This window comes from Squalius cephalus (assembly GCF_949319135.1).
Source record: "Squalius cephalus genome assembly, chromosome: 7".
NCBI lineage: Eukaryota > Metazoa > Chordata > Actinopteri > Cypriniformes > Leuciscidae > Squalius > Squalius cephalus.
In genome coordinates, this window is record NC_137128.1 from 27,034,169 (window position 1) to 27,050,087 (window position 15,919).

The 15,919-nt window shown below is 39.2% G+C and overlaps 1 protein-coding gene across 1 annotated transcript in view; it reads left to right on the top strand.

Moving 5' to 3' along the window:
* The window catches only part of fndc3ba (fibronectin type III domain containing 3Ba), a 125,028-nt gene that overhangs the window by 35,652 nt on the left and 73,457 nt on the right, over window positions 1-15,919 (top strand). The gene's annotated exons all lie outside the window — the stretch shown is intronic.

Here is a 15,919-nt window from a genome sequence, read left to right on the forward strand (position 1 = left end):
AAATATACCTTCATCGACAGATTTTTCTTTAATAGTAATTCATTAATTCATACTTCAGCAAGGATGTATTAAATTGATCATAAGTGACAGTAAAAACATTTAAACTATTCAAAGATTAAAATATATTCAAATTTTAATGATTTATGAAGGATCATGTGAGACTGAGGACTGGTAATGACTGCTGAAAATACTGCTTTGCCATCAAAACAAATTACATTTTACAATGTAATTATATCATTTAAAATAACCATTTTCTCTTTGAATACAATATATATTTAGAGGCTTCTTAAGAGAGTTTAAGATTCAGCCATGCTGACAGACTTTTGCGAGTATGATTGCTTTTATTGAACCGTTCTATACAATGAAGATAATCAATTATTTTTTAGTTTATACATTGGCAAGTTAGTTTGACATTCATGTTTTCCTTTCCTAAAATAGTTTCAGAAGAAGCCATAACATCAAGTGTCACCAAGAAACACAGAAATCCACTCCGGAGATTCAGTTAAACCTGAAAACACCCACTCTGACTTTCAACAACCGGCTTCTCGCTGCAGGCAAAATCACAGTCCCATAAGAAAACACTGTCAGTTAACATCGATTTCCTTGCTCAGAAGTGATCTTCAGGTTGTGGAGGCATAGATGAGTGGAGAACAGGGTGGATGGGCCGTTGTTTTTTGGCTGTGAATGGCACACTGTTGTGATAAGGGACAGAAACGGGGCTCTGCAGGGCTTGGCAGCAACATGTGTTGACACAAGAATAAAACAACAGGTCACAGGCCATAGCACCGGTCCTGCTCGCTTCCACAATGGGCTTTTTTGTGTTCATCAACTATGTCTTCACCTGTGATTCCCTAATAGCTCTTTCTTGTGGCATCAATGCATTAACATTCATCCATTGTAGTCTCAGCCAAATTGAGAGTGTCCCTGTTGCTGCATTTTTGTCAAACCAGTTCCTCAAAAAGTTTCAATGCTGTTACTAATGTCTGTACTTGACTTTAACCTCTCCCTGTAAAAGGTTAAAAACAAGAAGGAAGTACTTAGGTTAAGCCTTTCAGGTCGTGCCATTGTGTTGGACAGAAGCACACAGGCACATCCGACGCTTAGTGAAAAGCCACGGCTTATGGCATCACGGCGTTGAAAAAAGCAACCCAGCTAAACAACGAGGACAAGGTGTGGTGCACGGAGGAGAGGGGCATTTCAAACACACATGTTTACAGAAAAGGTCACTGGGTTTAATTAGAAGTGTCGACTGAAGCAGAGGCTCTGAAGTAGCTGCTTTTTACAGAGAGGCTTCTTTGTCATTATGCAAACCTCAGAGCAGAAGCCTAGATTTAGGATTTTATATAAAGTAACCACTGTTTAGCCCGTGGACCGCTGGCAACATAGAACGCACAGAGAAAACGTTTTGAAAAAGCTCGGGCCAAAATCGCATTTGGAGTCAAAAGATTTAATTTAAAGGGGTAGTTCACCCAACAATCATGATCATTTTGTCATCATTTACTCACCCTCATGTCATTCTAAGCCTCTATGACTTTCTTCAGCGGCACACAAAAGAAGAATTTGAAACACTTGTTCCAAATCGTGAAAGTCAATGTGATCCAAAACAACAACATTGACGGATATTGTATAGCCAAAAAAAAAAAAACTATTTCAATATTTATTGTTTTGTTGTACAGAACAATGAATGCATGAATGATTAAATAAATGATGATGGAATTTATCCTTTTAAATATGAAAGTTTGTGTCTCAGTCACGTAATTTGACTCTAGGCTTCTGAAAAAATTGAAGTAGGATAGTGGAAAAGTGGAAAGAGGAGGATGTTGGGTAAGAATTTTATAATCAAGGATTCTCCGTTCTTATTGGTCGCTTTCCGTCCTCCCTCATAATCATCTTTCGCAAAAACAGTACATTTTTACTCTTCCCACGTGGAGATCCCACTCATCTCCTATTTTTGACTCACTTAGATGAATGTTGTGCGAATATTTTTAGCATGCTAAGCCTCAACTTTTTAACCCAACTTTCTTAATCTTAACCCTTTGCCTGCCAGGTGCCATTGTTGGTCTTGCAAGCGCTAGTGTCTTTAAGTTTTTTGGCTGAGTGGCAGGTCATTACGGCACTCAGAGTCATATGTTTACTGGAGTTTCAACCCGCTCTTATCGCTGCTAATTAGAGTGGAAGAGGTTGAACTGTAATCTTTGTCTTGTTTAAACAGGGTGACCTTTTTCTTTTTCCAGGGGACCGCTTAACAAGTCCTTTCTCGGCAGTAAGGCTGCTTCATGCTGCTTTCCCACACTTTTGCAAATTGAGGGCTGTCCTGTTGTTTGAGTTCAGTCTGTCCTGGGTTGGTCGTTGTCTGGTTTGTGTTTGTGTTTGCGCCACCCATGCACCCCCTTTTTTTTAGTTTGTTCCGAGGTCAGGGCAGTGTGAATGTGTTATCTACAGCATTTCCCCACTGAGGAAGAGCTCAGTTGTGTTTTGACTAACCTAGCTGAGAGATGTGGTGTTTATGAAGGTCTAGTGGGCCATGGGTAGATAAAGCGAGAGTTTTGGGGTTAACTGGGGACACTGGTTCTCTTTGAAGTGGTCATCCATCATCCATCTGTGAGCACTTCCTGTTTGTCATTTATTCAAGGACCAGGCCTGATCAGCAAGCCACTTTTATGCTTTTGGACAGACATTTACCATTTTCATTTGTTTTCCATCTTTTCTCAGTATCTGCTGATAAGGCACTAACTGTTTGGGTATTTAAGGGCAGTTTTTTTTTACGTAACCAGCGAATTACACAATGACCTTCTAGGTTGTCAGAGAGTTGGGGGGGCTGATGTGCAAACACCCCTTTTTATTATATTAATGAACGCAACTTTAAGCTTTCACACGCAAATAATTGACACATGAACTCCACGTTCCTATTTCAATGTTGTTAAGTTGTGGACATTTTCAGCAAACAGTTTGCCCCAATCGCTCCAGCAAAATGGCTGCCCACTGCTCCGTGTGTGTGTGTGTTCACGGTTTGCTGTGTGTGTGTGTGTGTTCACTACTCACTTCACTTCTCCTAATGTGTGTGCACTAACTTGGATGGGTTAAATGCAGAGGACAAATTCCGAGGATGGATTACCATACTTGGCCTTCATGTGGGCGATCTGATGATTTTATTTTGTGATTGATCTTGAAGACGTCCACAATCTAATTTATACGGCATGTCCCACAGTAGACTGGATTTTACGACAGTCACATTACATGATTTGACTGATTTAGACGTTAACCCTTAAACATGCAACGTGCACCACAGGATTCATACTCTTTAGTCTCTTGTAGGAGGCATGAGAAATATTTTTTCCTATAAATTCTGTTGTCATTACCATAGTTGAGTCTGTTTGGAGTATGTTAATGTTTTATAGGTTAACGTTTCATAGGTGTAGAAAGTTGTACATGATGTTTGCTTGTCACCAAAACAACCTTTTCCATAACCTGATTTCCATATTGTTGTAGATGGGACAACACTGTACTTATAATGCACAGTGATAGTAAATTGTGGACATAATGCATCTCATTAAATATGAACATAAAATCAATAGTATACATAGATTTTGCAGCGCTTTCTTGGCAATTGAATTAAGATTTCACAGTTGAATAAGCTTGTAAGTCATCTTCAGCCCAACTTGATGGAATTACATAAAAATACCCCGTTTCTGTGTCTGTTCTGTGAGTATGTTTGTGTAATTAAATGTGTTTTATTGTTTCTGCTCTGAGGAGCCATGGAGAAATGCTTCTCTGGTGTAATTACAGCTTTTGCTGAGAGCACATTATTCTCATCTGCACACCGTAATTTAGCAATGATGCACAGCAAAAGCGTTGTAGTCAGCAAGCGCTGAATCTGATTTTCTGCACAACAAACACCAAAAAGATTTCATTTATGCCTCGGAAAGCATATCAAAATTAAACATGCTGAATGAATTTGTCAGGAGCCAGGGGAAGTCAATATTGTCCAGAAAAACAAAAACAATAATGAGCAGGAAAGACATGATGCATTCTCTGACCGAAAGAGGACAAAAGTGTTCTTGTCCTTGCCATCGGACTGTATCTACAGTGACTGAAGGTCATTAGCTATCTTTAGAAAAGCCCCATGAATGGCTATTGTGGCATGAAGTGAGTGACTTTCTCAGCTTACCATACTCCCACAAAGCACAGAGACAGAGAGGCAGACATTTCATGCCACAGGCTCCACCGAGTAGGAATGGACTTGAGCACCTGGGTAACAGCAATGGACTTGAGCACCTGGGTAACAGCAGTGTGCTTATTTTCAGTGTCTGTTAAGTACTCATATAGTATAAATTTGTAAAATACACATCCCTTTAGGTCTCCACCTTGTGCATGTCTAAGAGACACATCCCATGATATGAGCAATCGCTTTTCCCGCTTACTTCACCAACAGCAGTCATTTCATAAATGATTAATGATCTTCCTTGTCATAAGTCCACGTGGCCCCACGACTGAGCCTGGTTTCTCCCAAAGTTTTTTTTCTCCATTCTGTCACCTGATGGAGTTTGAGTTCCTTGCCACTCTCGCCTATGGCTTGCTTAGATGTGGACACTTAATATTCAACAATATTATTGATCTGACTGTACTGACGCTGTTGTATGAAAACTGAACCGAGCTGGACGATGACATAATTTTTTGCAGAACTGCTTTAAAGATGAAATTAACTAATTTAATAATTTATGATTTTTACAACAGAACTGAATTAAAACTGAACTGACTTCAGCCGGAATGCATAATTTTCCTGTTATCACTGTAAAGCTGATCTGAAACGATCTGTATTGTATAAAGCGCTATATATAAATAGAGGTGACTTGACTTAACTTACAATTGCACTCTGCTAAAGCAAATCGGAGAGTAATGGGGCAGATGTAATACAGAATCCATACTGTAGCCCTGAAGGCAGCTTTCCTGTCCTTTTACAGAGGTGAAAGTGTTACAGTTTCTCCTTTAGGGTTTATTTATCTATGTCCACAAAGCAGCTGGGCTTCTATTTATGTTTTGCAGCCTTGTTGCCTGAGAGACAGGTCTAGCATTAGATAATAGGTCAGCTGGAGAAGACACTCAGGTGATGTGCTATAGCATGTGTTGATTAAGTATAACTTCATGTTGATGAAGGAACCCAGAAGAAGAGGCGATTCTGATTATTAAAATTAATAATGCAAGCCCTATTAACAGGATTTGTGGCTATATTATTATTATCATTATATTTTTTTGAGCTGTGAAGTTGTATGAAGGCAAATGTACATTTATTAACAATATGTAGTATATTGTTCAGTTTACTTCCATTTTAAGTGTGTTACTGTAACCGCATCTTAGAAAAGAACTGAGGGACAAGTTGAACCCTGAACAATCCAAGTTGAACCCAGAACAATCCTTCTAAAGGAGATGGAAGCAAGTAAGTAAGTAGTCATTTAAGCAAGCACTTTTTCAAAGGCATCTTATACTTATAGGTAGGGCTGGGCGATATATCGCATGACATTATGCGCATCTCGTCAGTAAAGCCGGTTCCTTGATTAGTAGTAAATCGCCATCACCTGCTTTCAGACGGAGCGGCATTTACTACACAGAGCCGTAGTTAACTGACAAGCTGAGCCATATCGCATTAATTATCACGGACGTATCGCCGTATACATAACCTGGACACAGTCACATCTGATAACAGATCACTCTAAATTGTAATGTGGACTCATGCATTTTCTGTAAAGCTGCTTTGAAACAAAGCGCTATACAAATAAATGTGCATTGAATTGAAAGTTTATTTACTTTAAGGCAAGGGGTTTCCTCACTTTTTTTCAACTGATCAATTTTTACAGTGTAATTTTCATTTCTACATATACATTTGAACATTAAGTTAAATTTAAAATTTGAAGTGAACATTAACATTATTTCATGAATTATGAATGGACATGAGTATATTTTAAAATTTAGCATTGACTTAGAATAATAAATGCTCTGAAGAAGTTGTTTATTGTTATCTCATGATACCTAATACATTAATTGAACAGTTTTGTAAAGTGTTCAATCCTAGAAAGAAAAAGATATGCCTCCCGGTCTACAAGGTGCACAAGGTCAGGTTTGTCATCTGAAGAACGTCATCTCAGATCTTATTTTCTTAGGTGTGTTAAAGATTCAGAATGAACACGGACACACTTTTGGCACGTGTATTTGATAACTTCAGTTTCTGACCAAAAAGGTCTGTGTGACTCAGTTGGTGGCTCATGGAGAAAAGCAGATTCCCTGAGAAAGATCAATGGCAGGCGAATTGAGAGAATTCCTCCTGTCTACTGACCCAAGCTCAAGCGAGGAGGACAGTGTGGGGTGAGAGGGTTCATTTGGACAGGGCCCGTTGACTGGCCAGAGAGGCACGGCCCGAGACGATTTGCCCGGCTTATTCCAGATGTGCCTCACAGGCTTGGCAGAAGATTAAAGCTCTGCTGGCCATTCCTCAGACACACCCTCTCAGAGCTGAGTGAGCGAGAAGAAGGGAAAGATTGCAAACACATCAGGTCCATGGCCTCTTTAGATTTTTGCAGTTTCAGTACAATGTAACATAAAAATGTTCCTTGCAGACCATTCCAATATCATAACCAAATATTGGATTACAGAAGTCCAGGACCAAACCCTACATGGAAACTAGATTTCATCAGGAAAGAATGTGAGATCCAGTGAGTTTTTAGCTGTGCGTCTTGGTATGGCATCAGGGTAGTTGGTGTGATTAGGGTCAGAATGCAGAAAGGAAGGATTGCATATCTGGAAGTGCCTTCATATGCTTGTGACCTGAACTTTTAGGTCCTTTCAGGAAGGCCCATTTGATGGGTAGGACTTTGTAAGATCTCTTTTTTTCCCCTCTTTTTCTTTTAGTCATATAGTTAGTTGTAACATGGTTTGTTGATAAGGGAAGGAGGAGGCGGGAACCGGCGTACTTTTTTCTCAACTTGTGGTCGTGTGACAGTGCATAATTTGCGCAAACCCTTGTGTTTTTCTTTTTTGGAGGCTAGATGTGGCTCTTCCAAGAATGATTGCTAATGTTCCTCTGAAATAAAGGGGGTTTAAATGGAACTGGGTTGGCTGTTCTCAAATCTCAAACTGAACTGAACTTCTCGAGTATGTCAGCAACTCTTCTGCCAGCTACATGTCCCACCTTTTCCTCCGCTCTCTCCTCCCCTCGGCTTCCCCTCAGCCAGACGCTTGCGTCCCGTCTTCTGTTTTTAATCTCTCCTCACGCTTTTCTGCATTCTCACTGTCTCACTGGGAGTCTAGTCCTCCTTCTACAGTAATATTCCTCTGCTCACTCAACTCTCTCTCTCTCTCTCTCTCTCTCTCTCCGTAGGCAGTCTGCTCCAGACAGCTTGAGTGCGACCTGGCAGCAGTTTTGTTTCCTGCTGACGTGGCTCTGCTGTATCAGGGCTGCTGAAATCCCTCTCCCTCTCTGTCTGCCTCCCTCTATCTCATTTACTTCCTGCTTCAGTGGCTATCAGTCTGTGCTGTACTCTCACAAAAAAAAGTCCCACAGGCCTTTATTACTGATCAGTAGGGTTCATTTGGATCTCGTTCGTTCCTCCTTGGTGGCGTATATGAGTTGAGTATGGATGGTGTGGTGCTGTGCCATGTCTGTCCCGCTCTGCTCCAGCTGAGGAGTCTGTGGTCTGTGCCGGAGCCAACCATAGACACTGCTCTCCGAAACATTCTGCTGATGTGGAGTCTTCTGCGTGGAGACAGGCAGTTTAAAGGGACAGTTCACCCAAAAATGAAAATTCTCACATAATCTGCTCATTCTCATCGTGATTTTGTTTCCTCAGAAATTGAGTTATTTAGCACAAATTGAGTACTGCATGACTTTTATATTGGGGATGCTCAATGTGCATGGTGAAATAACGGTTATTTGGCTAATATTACAATATCTTTTAATTTATCGGTATTCGTGAATATTGGATCCTTTTTGCGCATTTCACCTATTTTTACATTTAGATTACATTTGCTCTCATCTAATACCTAGTTAAAGATAATCTTTAAAAACTTAACACTGTTAAATGTAATCTAAACAAAATCTCAAAATTAATATTTTTCATACTCTACATTTTAATGTTGTGATGCCTAAATTCACTTGTAGCATCTAAATCAATTGATTTTATTTTTATTTTCAATAAATGTTAATAATTGTATTTTTTACGTTTTATTTTAATATTGGCCATTTAGCAGCCTTATTGTGAAAATAATTATCAGTATCAGCCATAAAACGTGCATTAAAATTGTCATGCTTGCATTCACTGCAGCATCTAAATCAACTGAATTCGTTTTTATTATTATTTAAATATAACTTTACTGTTTTTAACTTTAATATTTTCCATTTTATCAGTTATCAGCCTCAGCATAAAAATAATTATCAGTATTGGCCTTTATTTAAATATCGGTGCATCCCTATTTGGAGCATCCTAATAAGCCTGGCTCAGCCAATGACATGAAAAGGCTGAGACTGTGTGGCTGACAGGACAAGTGTTTTTTGGAAACCTTTTTAAAATTTTATTCTAGCAATTTCTTTTGGTGATATTAGTGATGCAGAAGTGCTTCTTATAGCTTAAAAGTTATCCTGAGACACTGAATGTAATATCTCACTTTTTACCCTTGCTCTCTTTTGAGCGTTCACAATATTTTGAACATGCAATACTGTATTGTTAGAGCCACATTTGAAGGCGAGCTTTCCATTGAATTTGTAGGTGAACTATCCCTTTAAGCAGCTTTATAGGCTCCCACCTCCCACCTTGTGGATATGGTAAAAGAGGACGAGAGCTCAGCAGGAGCTTTTCCTCTAGGTCTTTTAGGACTTCCTCTTGTAGGTCTTCAGCTAAAGGTAATCTGCGGTTCGAGAGTGGGACATTATCTCTTTGTATCCTCCATAGCATGTGGGCAGGTCAGAATAGAACAAGAGCAGTTTACACACTTCACACTGTCCCAGTGTGTCTGTGATGATCTGTGGCTGAGCACTTCATATGAACCTCCCTGTTCTCTATTGAAGAGTGAAATGTCTTTTATGCATCTAATTTCAACACATACCTTATGTCAAATACTATTGCATTTAATGAGGCCAAAAGCACATAAAACAGAAGAGGATGCCCAAGGCATAGCACACACCATGTTCATATGCAGCCTCCCCCCTGAAAGATCCCCTCTAATCGTTCCCTAGGAGCCACAGGCTCCAACCTAACGGTTCCTCTCATGTTAATGGAATCCATTAACTTAGTTGCTGGAGTCAGTAACATCCTCATAACCACTGTGTGTGTGTGTGTGTGTGTGTGTGTGCATACGTGTCTTGCGTTAAAGGAATTGCTGTTTTTTAGTATAGCAAAAATAAGTATACTGGAATATAAAAGTAGCCTTTTAGTAGCCGGTGTCCAAAGCTTTTTTTATATATATTATTTTTTATTATTGTTTTCATACATCAAAAACAGACAATAACAGACAAAGACACCCTTCATAACAAAAATCTGTGCAAAATGAAACAAAAATAAAACAAAAGGGGAGGATGACGATATACAAGGCCAACCTCTCTTACAAAGTATAATCACAATAATTACAAAAAGTGAATGTTACAAATCTGAAATAAATAATAAAACAATCAGTAGTCCTTGTGGCTGGACAAAAAAGTAAAAACTGGTTCCCACATTTTGTCGAATTTTGCAGAATTCCCAAAAATGGTGTATCTAATTCTTTCCAGGTGTAACGTAGAAATGAGTCTGGATAGCCAGTCAGAAAAGAGGGGCGTAGTATTTTTCTTCCACAAAAGAAGGATAGCTTTCTTAGCTACAGTCATACCATATTGAACAGGTAATCGTACCTTTGGAATGAGAGACTCCAGTGAGTCTGACCAACCAAGAATTGCTATCATTGGGTCAGGAAGTAAAACACAGTTATAGACCTTGGCAAAAAACTGGAAAATTTCTAGCCAAAGAATCTGAATTTGAGCACAGAACCAAAAAAGATGTGCCAGAGTACCCTCGGCAGCTTCACACTTATCACATATAGGGGAGACAGAAGGATAGAATTTTCTGAGCTTTATTTTAGAATAGTGAAGTCTATGTAATACCTTGAATACCAGGCAGTGGAATTGTACTGAATAAGTTGGTGCCTTGAATTTATGGAACATGAATAAACAGATAAAAGGCATTTGTCCCAATCAGTCTCCGAAATCTGAATCCCTATGTCTTCTTTCCAAGCAGTTTTCAAATGAAGGGAGGAAAAGTCCGTATTATCTTTTAAAGGTGTCCAAAGTTTTTTAAAAGTTTTAAACCCCAGCGAGCTGCAGTCTATCAGCTGTACTTACTAACTGAAATGGAGCCTCATCATCCCAGAATGCATTGCGACATTGACTGAATTGAAACTTTCTGCATGCGCACCACACAAATGCTCAAAATGAGATGTAAACGAGAGGCTAACACAATTGATTCCAGAGTCTGATGTCTGACCTGGGTTATAATAATATAATATTCTTCCAAGATTAAAACATAGTTAGCAAACACAAAAAAAATATTGAAATGGTCAGTTTTTAATAAAATGGAACTGATTTTGATACTTTTCAGTTTAGTAGTATAAAATGGTCACAGATTGAATGTTTCAGCAAGCTCTGCTTTGCTAAAGAGTTTGTTTCTTTTATCTGGTTCTTCTGACTAGAGATAGCAGATTAGGGAGAAGAATGTGAGGCCTGAGTCTGATAGCACCATGAGGGACTGTGAATTTCAGCTATGGGAGGCATGGGCTTATCCTCACTCTTAAGCCTGGAAGGCATTCAGGCATTCTTTCCTTTGTCCTTTCAGAGAAAGTTCAGCTAGACCTTGAGCCTAATGAGGCCAGGCTCAGGATAGATATGCTTCACACATGTTTGGTCTTGAGTCTTCAGCTCTGTCAACTGCAATTTGTATGGTGTTATTGACGTTATATACTGTCAGTCATATTTATTTTTTTTATTTTTTTTTGCGTTCCATTAAATCAGTCCGCTACATAGACTACTACTCTGTTTTGCTTATCCCTAATTTGAGACTAATGTAGCATCCACCATCACAAGCCTGTCAATCAGGCATCTTTCATATGAGCGTTGAGATGAAAGAGGAAAGCATAGTTGTGTTTTTCTCATGTCTTTCTTCTTCTTTCACACAGACATACTCCACCATTTTCTTCTGTTTTCTCGTTGAGGCTTGAATCCTTTTTTTTAGGTGCTCAGGAATGGCTGGATGGAGCTCCTGGCCTGATTCTTTGCTGTTCGTTCACAAATGTCTGAGTTCGTAGAGCTGGCGGGGCTTGGCTGATGTAAAAGGCTGAGTGAGGTGAGGGTGCTGTGGGGGAAACAGAGCTGGATGCATGACTCTCTGAGATTTGAAGGATAAGGAGCTTGTGTGAGTTTCCACAAAAGCCCTTCGCCAGACGTGCATCCCTGGGGCTGAACTGCTTTACACATGGTGAAAAGAGGATGAAGGTGGGAAGATGAAGGAAGCGATAGCGGCAGAGCACATGGTGCTCATTTATTCCAGCCGAAATGTTGCATTCTGATGCGAGGGGCCGGATTCTTCAGCACTTAAGCTTATGGGAGTTCAGCTTTCATAAGTGCTGCAATCATTCAGCCGAGATGAAAATATCTATCCAGAACAGTGTTACTGTTACAATAGGATTTGCCTTCAGATAGAGTGAGATGTTGTAGCGGTTTTTCTGTGAAGGGGTCTGGGGAAAGTTGTGCAGGTTTAGTGCATCTATTGTACGCCCTGCCGTGAGCACCAATGGCAGTTGGTTTGTGAACATATCAGAGCTTTAAAGGGCCTGAATTAAAGTAATAGTTCACCCAAAAAAAAAAAATTCTGTCACAGTTTACTCATCCTCATGTTGTTCCAAACCTGTGTGATTTTCTTTCTATAGAAGATATTTTGACAAATGTCTCTATCACTTAAATGTATTCCTGTTTCCACTTTACACAAGAATGAATGTAAACAACGCAGGCCGTATTCAAACCCACAGTTCCTGCGTTATCACCACAGATTAAGCAAATGCGCTAGTCGTTAGGCCTGCATTGAAAGCAGTAATCCACTGGTCCACTGCCATTCTGGCTTTATTTCAGCATCAGACACCAGGAGTTCTCTGGCTGCAAGCACTTGAGCTCGTTTTCACTATTGGCTACATTTTTTAAAGGCCAGTTCGCTAGACCAAAATTGACAAAAACCTTCCTGGGCACCGTAGTTTTGTTTTGTTTACAGGATATTGGGGGAGGAACAGTCTCCAAGGGAACTAACGAGGAGAAGTGTGAGAGCGGACTATTTTCAGAGAGCTTATCTGAAGGGCAGAGCAGGACATGGTGTAGTCTCAACCCCTGCATTCCTGTCACATGATCTCAGGACCGCGTCCTCTGCCTCCAAACACCCAGCATTACTGAACACACTTACAGGAGACACCGAGAGGATGCAGCTTATGTGTGTGTGATGTTTAAACGTCATCACTGGCTCCAGGTGTGTAACTGGGGCGATGAGAGTGAGACAGCTGCTGTAAACACAGCTGTTGAAACACACAGCGCTAGCTGGCCTTCCCTTCCCAAAGTCCAGTTCTCGCGATCCCGACATAGACCTTTATAAGACTAGTTTACAGTGCCTCTCCTGACCGTAGGATTGGGAATCATTACCCTTTCGACTCAATAAATCCGGTTTCTTAGTGAACCTTAATGGTTCTTTTATTGATTATTTGGGGAGAATAAATGTTTTTTTGAAAGTAATTCAGATTGCGTTTATTGATCTTTAGCAGCAGCTTTCAAAACATAAGTGTCATCATTAATCATGATTACAGCTTGAAGTTACACTCAATCCCGCCTGGGCTTCATCTGCAAGCAGCAGAATATCAGTTGTACGTGATCACAATACACTTTCACTTTTAGTCACTCTAGCAATTTGACTTTATGTGCATTAGTTGATATTAGATATGCATCTATTTTTCTGTTCATACTGTACATTCTAAAGTATCACTTGTAACATTTTAAACGACCGATTTTAGTTTTTTTTATTTATTTAGACACGAATATAGATTATATTCGTTTTCTTTACATGAGACATAAGAGATGTGACATGTCATCTTCACATAGCTGACTGTCCCACACAGTGTTTTTTAGTTTTCCGCTTCATATTTTCTTTAACAGATTGAGAGGAAGACGGATGTATGACTTAATGCCTCCACGTGTGTACGTTTCTATACATAAGCTCATCAATTTTGCTCAATTAATTAGGTTTTTTTTGTACAACATTTTAACCAATACTATTGAACAAATTATTAAATGGTGTGCGTAGTTGGTGAACATCTTTTTTTTTTTTTTCTAATAAGAAATAATCCTAATAACAATAATAATTATAATAATGATATTATTATTATTATTATTATTATTATTATTATTGTTCGTAATTGTTAGTTGTCATTCTTGTTAATAATAAATAATATCAATTTAACCAATACCATCACTCAAATTGTTAACTGGTGATTAGTTGGTTAACCATCTACATTCCTAGAATTGAAATTTTCTCCTTAAATATACAAATAGTTTTGGTTCATTTGTCTATCCATGCCAATCAACACTAGTGCAGATGTAAGAAATGAGCTGATAATCCTACCATTTCAACTGTTTGACTGTGTGTTTCCAAGCATTAGAATAGAAGGTTACTGAGTTTTATATTCTTGCAAGTCTGGAGCCCTTTCCGGTTATGAGAGGCGTAGTGTGTGTTGTTTATAGAGAGCATACGTCTTGCAGAGTGCCAGTGGAGTAGTACAATACTGGCCTGAAGAGCTGGCTGCATGCTCCAGTCATCTGTATACCATCTGAGCCACACACATTCACACCTGTGGAGCAGGTAATGTTTACAGATGTGCAGATGAGGGTGAAGTCATGTTCTCGTGAGTAGCTTCTCTTTGAAGCACATCAAAGCTGCCAAACACGCCATCACACACCCATATGCATGCCATAGCCTCCTCCCTCTCATCACCCCTGTCCTCATCCTCCTACTCAGAGTTATGAGCTTATAAAAACATTACACTTGCTAAAATGATCCCCAAAGGAGGCTTTGAAAGACGTTTTAAACAAGTGCTCCCTCTTCAACTTTGACGCGTGTTCTCCTCTGAACTTGACTTGTAAAAACACAGTTTGGCTTTTAAAGTGTAGCTGCAGTGAGTGATCTGCTCAGATGATGAACTAGTCATCTGGTGGTTAGTCACCATGACATGTTCCTGTACAGGGCTCAACGGTTATGATTTTCTTACCCACTGGCTCCTCCACAAGTGTTATTTTAGTATTATTTATATACTATTATATTTGTTAATATTTTGAATTAGCTTTTGTTTCCCCGCCATTGACGGAATTTTCTGGCAATTAATGTTTTCGGTGTTGTATGGTAGGGGGCGCTATTACGCATCTTCTGAACGAGTACAGAATCTCCGGATCAAAACACAGGCGAAGAAGCAGCAGAAACAAAGGATAGAAACATTGCTAATTCATGAAAAATAACGTGATCATCAAACATTAAACAGCATATAAATTAAAACTGCCTGACATTACCGAATAAAATGTTGAACCCACAACCCCTATTTTGATGATCGTTCTGAATCCAAGTCTTTGACAAAAACGCAATTTTTTTTAAATGAAATTTCAAATTTTCGTTGAAATTTTAATCTAATATTTGTTATATATTTAAAAAAAACATTATTTCATTTGTAGGTGTTTTTTCCCCATCAATACAGTATTATATTTTACAATATGAAAAATGGATATTCATTTTGAGATTTGCTAAAAATTACATTTTATTAAACGATTCTAGTTTTTAAAAGTCAACTTGTTAGCTTGTTTCTTGTTATTTTTTTCTCAGGTTTACTGCATTTTACTACAGAGATGGACTTCCCAATGCTTGAATAGACCATTTTCCTTCCACCTCCCTTTGATAGGAGGGATGAAAGGCTGCAGTGAGGAAGGAAGGAAAGAGGGAGGGAAAGAGGGAAAACCATTTATCTGGACTCAACTTGTCAAGGACAGACAATGGTGATTGTAGACACAAGCAGTTTGAGTATTGGCTCAAAAGAAATATACATATACACACATTGAGGAGAGATGAAATTGCTCTCTCTTTCTTCCTGTCTCCATTGGTGGGCATGATGTGGCAGCCGTCCTCCCTCTCTAACAGGGAATGTGTTAGTAAAACACAGACTTGCAATGCTGGAAACCTTCCTCAGGTTGACCTAGATTAAAGTGGATGGGTTTCTGTCTGCCACGTTTAGGTCTGTTCGAAAGTGGCGCTTGAGTTCAAGAATTTGTCGTCCGCTTGAGAGATTTGGTGTGAAGTTCTTTGCTTTGTTTTCTTTGACTCACGAAGAGTTGTATGTAAAACTTTGTGCTATCGTGGGCTCACTTTATTAGCTGTTATCTGCTCACCCTGTCCTGATCTTTTTTTCTGGTATGTTAAATATTTGCCGCAGTGAACGAGGGTTTGAAGGCGCTGCCAACAGTTTACAGGAAGTCAGCTCACAGGTAAAGGTTAAAGCGGGGTCTTGTGTATCGCAATGAGGTGCGAGTCGCTCGTCGTTAGAGGCTGTTTACATGCGCTGTCTGTCTCTCTTCCTTGATCCCAGGAGTCAAAGAGTTCAGATTCTTGTTCATGCTCTCTCTCTTCCTTCCTTTCTCTCATTTATTTTGGAAATTGACGTTTATAGGATGGTTTTGCATATATAGTGTTGCCAAAGCATCAATATACACACAAAAATAAGTGAAATTTGTTTTAAAGGTCCCTAACATTCTTGACTAATTTGTTCATGCTCTATATACAACCATAGTCATTTTATTTTATGTTTTTATTTTATCATTTTGCTTGGCTTTACCTTATTT